Genomic DNA, 5430 nt, shown 5'->3' with positions numbered 1-5430 from the left:
TTGTTCCCTTGTCCCTGGGTTTGTTAACACCACTTCCTTTCCCCCTTCTCCCATGTCCCCCCGGAATTGTCGGTCCCGTTGTTTTCTCCTCCAGATTGTTTGTCCAGCCTATCTTAATGTAGACAGACCTGAGGAGACAATAACATGCACAAAAACAAGACACAGCAAAACCAAGCAACAAAAGAAAACAAAACAACAACAAAAAGCCAGTGGGGGGATAAAACACCCAACACAACAACAACAACAAAGAAAACCTTGTAGTTTGTTCAAGGGCTGTTGTTGGCCTTACGGAGTGTTTTCCGGTGGAGTCTGATGGAGTGCCAAGCCCTGGCCCCAAAGTCTATTTTTGGTTTTCCCTGGGAACTTTGTTGCCCTATTCCCCTTGCTGTTCTGTTGCGAGCGCTTAGTGTTTTGCCTCCGTGTGGTGGGATCACATTGGGCGGAATTCCCACAGTGTCTCCAGTGTTGTCCCCTATAGGGCTATGGTTCAGTGAGAGATGTTATGTCTCATAGTGTGGCTGGCCATATAGTCTTCTCTGTGCATTGGCTGTTGAGAGCGGGGATATCATCCTCAAGGCTTGGTGGGCCAGGATGTGCTCCACTCTCTCTTCCCCACATTTGCTCCCATGTGCTCTGATCAGACATGTCCCTCTCCCGGAGCTGCAGCTTCAGTACTGTCCTCTGAAGTAAATTCTTCTGGGGGGAGAGGCAGGTGTCCATGTATTGGGTTTAGAACGGCCCCTACCTTACTTGTTTTTCCACGTCATTGGCAGTGCCTGTTGGTCACTTTGTGTCACCGAGGGACTGGTGCAGAGAACCAGAAGCAGAAGTAATGGAACTTGGACAAAGGGGATGACATAAGTAAATACACGGAGGAGATCATTTCAGGCACTGTGCGCTGTGTCTTAACAAAAGTAAAACCAGGTAGTGGATTTGAGAGCACTGAATTACAGGGTGTGGTCCCTGAAGGAAAGCCTCCAGGAGGGGTTGCTTGAACCCATCCTTGAGTGGCTAGGAGCCAGCTGTCATGGGAAGGTCAGAGACTGTGAATAACATGCCACAGGGGCAGCAAGACACCAGGCCTCTTGCAGCCAAGAGGTGGATGAGTTTGGGAAGCCTCCATCGAGCTTGTAGTTAATTAGCATAGGAGCCTGTTCTAAATTGTAGCAAAGCCACATACCACGAAAGAAAATGTTGCTCATTCCGTCACCATCTTCTCCTAATCGTTAGTGCACTCAAGTACTTGTGCTGTTGTTTGAGTGCTTACCATTTGGGTAGGCTGGACAGGTTTTTCATTGCCTGGCTGCAGGGAGTAGAGCCTTTGTAGTCTGTCTTTGGCTGGAAGCTCCACTGATAGCCTGGGTAACCTAGCTGGGATGTGAAATCCTGGGAGCATAGCTTCCAGCATCACAGCAACATGTTAGCCACCACAGTAGGACAAACAGACAGATGGGAATCGAGTTTAGAAATAATCCTTCATGAAATACGGGACACAGAACAGAGCCAGTTGGTATGTGGGCTGGGAGCAAAGGGCACAGGGCTTGGCTACCACTTTCCAGCCAGCCAATCCCTGGCGCCTGGATGTCCTCATGCTTGTTTGTGCTAGTTCCATCACACTCCGTTCCCACCGAGTTTGCACTTCATTGAAATCCTCATGATGTCTTCATTCCAGGTGCTAGTAAGCCATGTGTTCTCCATCCTGCATAGGAGCAGTTAACTTCTCTTCACTTTCCAACGGGCCTGGATGAGCGAGCCTTAAAGGGCGAGTGTGCATGCGTGCAGGTGCAGGCACGTATGCGTTATGATGACGCAGTACAGAAAACCAGTACTCATTGACGGAATAGAAATGGATAGCAGTTTTCGTAAAGACAACATTTTGTTGTGTTGTGCATAGGGTCATAGTAAGTCAGAGCTGACTGAGCAGCAGCAGACAACACTGAAGAGAGTGCGAAGCTAGGCATGTCCAGTATCATTTAACAGACTGGAGAGCAGAGCTTTGGGAGGAAGCTGCTGAGAATGAGGGACTTAGGACAACTAAAGTAGTTTTTCTTTTAAAGTGGTAATCATGAACTATTTGAAGAGCTGCCTGAAAGAGAAAGTCGGACTCTTCTTCAGTTGCCCCTGAAGATATATAGACATTTGACGTCCATGGAAATCTAAGACATGGAATTTTTGACTGAGTCCCAGGAAGACCACTTTTCATAATTGAGGCTGGTGAATATGGAAAACTGGTTATATTCCAAGTATTTGAGGTAACTAAAGGGCCATCTTTCAGTGTGCTATGGAGGACACTGCTGTGCTGAGGAGGAAACTGGATAGCTTCTCAGGCCACTTCCAGTTCTGAGGTACATTATGATTTATTGATTCTGTGGTACATGGTAGGGGAATTATCCCTTGAAATAAAAGCTGAGAGAAAACAGGCCTGCACCATCTAAGAAGAGCAATAGAATTGCCACACACACAGCAAACCCTCTCTCATTTGGCTGTACTCATATGAAGGAGCCCCCCCCCCAGCTCATCCTGGTGCCCAGCCCACTTCTTATGAGTGTTGGAAGAGGAAATGCGGCCACTTCGGCCACTGGACGCCAGGGAAAAGAGAAGGGATTGGTGTGAGGGAACTCAGTCAGGCTCACAGAGCACGCCCAGCTTCAGAAATGACTGTATCTTCTAGGCCCAGCCATTTATTGTTGCCTGAATTGGGTTCATAAGTAAGCTTGCTCCGTAGGTTAGTTCCTCCCTGTGTTTTAGCAAACACCCAGAGGTTTAGCCCCTGGACTGGAGAACTACTTGTACTAAGAGCCTCGAGCCTCCAGCTTGGCTCAGTTGGGGAACTGGAATAGGTTGACATATTCAAGCAACCTTGTATTCTCCTACAAAGCCCATTAAATTGCTTCGACCTCGTTTGTTCATTCGTTCGTTTTCTCTCTCGCTTGCTTGCGGTACGGAGGCAACCTAAATTCTGCAGACTACAACAGGCCCTTGAGTGGGACCCAAGGTGCCCCTGTGCTAGTGGCCTTTGTTTTCCCGTTGAAAGTTGGTTACAGTTAAAGTTGTCAGCAACTGGTCAGCTATCAGGCACAGTTGCTCGTATACCTGCAGAGAGGAAGTGCTCGGGTTCAGTGAAAGCTCTCTAATCCCAGCCTGTGATTCAGGCAGGGTCCACTGACGTGACCTCTGCAGCAGTTGGCTGTAGGGGGAAGAGTGTGCATTGTGGAGTCAGCACACCCGGGTTCTTTCAGAAAGGGCTACTCTTCTAGGCGTCTCGTGCCACCTAGGAGCTGTGACGCCTGGGCAGGCCAATCTCTGGGCCTCAGTTGCCTCACTTGTGAAATGGAAATTATCACCTGTGTAAAAGCATATGCACCAAGTGCTAGTTCCTGCCCCTTTTCTTCCCCTGCTTTGGGAAAACCACTCCTCATAAACTCCCAGGACTCAGTCACGAAAGCACCCTTGTGTATTTTTATAAGCAGTAGTTTGGTGATGGATACTAGCACAACTTGACATGTACTGGGGAATTGTTTACAAATAGCGGTTGCTAATTTCTAAAATTCTCATAGGCTCTTGCAGCCAGCCTTATGCTTTGTAGTACACAACTGCATTATGACAATGGTGTTGAGTTCTTCCTGAGAAGTTTTAAGTGATCTATTGAAAGGGTGGGCTTCATTTTGTTTGTTCATTATTTTGAATGTGGCTGGCAATTTGGATACCAGCTCAAAACCACGAGTCACTCTACAGGAGAAAGACGGGTTTCTCTTCCCCGTCTCAGAAACCCCCAGGGACAGTCTTACCCTGTCCTTTTGGGTCGAGACGAGTCAAAATTGGCTCAACAGCAGTGACTTTAGTTGGCAATGTTACCATGGACGCTGGGTTGCACAAGTGGCTTGTGATTGGCTGCTGACTAAGGTTGGTGGTTTGATCTTTCCCATCAGCTCAGCAGAATGCCTGGGGAGCTGCTTTCATCTGCCTCACAGCAAAGAAAACCTGTGGGGTGATTCGATCTTCCTAATGTGTGGGCTTGCCCCGAGTTGGGCCAGCTGTGCAGCCGTGAACAACAGCCATCATCATACTTGCTCAGTTTTCAAATAGATAAAAATAAATGTTTCTGAAACTGGGTCATACCATCCATAGATAATACATTTCCCAAGAAGCATGGAGCCCTTTCTCTTTCCCCCCAAAAGCTGAGATTAAGGTCTGCCTTCAGTAGTGTCTTAGGAGGGTTGGAAGTACTTACAAGCGTGGTTATCTCCGCTAATTTTCTCGGGCATTGTGTCCAAGAACTAAGCAATAACCTAGGCAAGGAATGATTTGGATGTAGGCCTGGCTGTCTGTGATTATGATCCATGTCTACTCCTTATGATTCCCCTTAAGCGAACAAAAATCACCCTGTCTCCTTTCTCAAAGGTTAGGGCACATTTGCAGCAGTTGTGTTATTTCAGTAGGAGGGTTATATTTATTTATGTATAAGGAACCCTGGTGGCATAGTGGTTACGCTTTGGGCTGTGCACCACAGGGTCAGCAGTTTGAAACCACCAGCAGCTCCTTGGGAGAAAAGCTAGACTTTCTACTCCCATCAACAGTTACAGTGTTGGAAATCCACAGGGGGTATCACTGTGAGTCAGCACTGGCTCGATGACAGTGAGTTTGGAGCTTGGTTTGGGGTTACACGGCAGGCCTCATTAGTGTGGGTACTTTCTAGCGTCTAGATCAGAACTGAAGGTGTGGTGATCGCCAGCATCAAATATCCATAAGCTCCGACAGAAGCCTAGTGCTAACTGAGTGGAGGTTTTTTGTGGCAGTGAGAGTGGCTAGCAGCCACGTCAGTGAATGATCGTCCTGAGCAGCTGATGGTTCAGGAACCTTTTCATCCTCAGCGCATTTCCCAGGTCCTCTGAAGAAAGAACAGTTAAAAGTGAGCCAACTTCCCTCTAAGGGGTTATGAAAACGGCTACGTTTCTCTTTCCCCAGAAAGTCTCAAGTACACCGATCCTGTAGAGTGGGAATGTGTGCAAGACCACAGCTGCATCTAGCACAGTTCAACACACAGACCGGTGGTGGCCATGACTTTTCCTAGGAAAGCCAGGCCCCTTAGATGTCACACAGTATGGAGATTGAGACTGGCGAGTGTTTTGTAATGCCATTCTTTTTTCCCCTATAGATCTTGAGACCTTGTGTCGAGGTGTTTGTTTTACAATTTGATTAAGTCATTTCAGCCAGGCCATTTAGAGGTTCCTTTTTCAGAACATTGCTGGATACACACGATCTACAGTGCTTCTGGTGCCTGTGTGTTCCTTGATAGCAGAATTGTAGCCGGTGATTTACTCATGACATTGTCAAAGTTTCCTTGGGGATCTATAAATTTACAAATCGACCCAGTACTACAGACAGTATGGAAAGACTTTCAGGGCATCGCTGCCATCAGCACTTCTCAGA

General features: G+C 47.5%; 1 protein-coding gene across 3 annotated transcripts in view; it reads left to right on the top strand.

The window, feature by feature from the left end:
- RREB1 (ras responsive element binding protein 1) overlaps positions 1 to 5430 on the top strand; it is a 91783-nt gene that overhangs the window by 39791 nt on the left and 46562 nt on the right. The gene's annotated exons all lie outside the window — the stretch shown is intronic.

Source organism: Echinops telfairi, unplaced genomic scaffold, assembly GCF_000313985.2.
Source record: "Echinops telfairi isolate 266 unplaced genomic scaffold, ASM31398v2 ScPeMD7_13;HRSCAF=56, whole genome shotgun sequence".
Lineage (NCBI taxonomy): Eukaryota > Metazoa > Chordata > Mammalia > Afrosoricida > Tenrecidae > Echinops > Echinops telfairi.
Note: the sequence above shows the minus strand (reverse complement) of the source record. Positions and strands in the feature narration are given on the sequence as shown.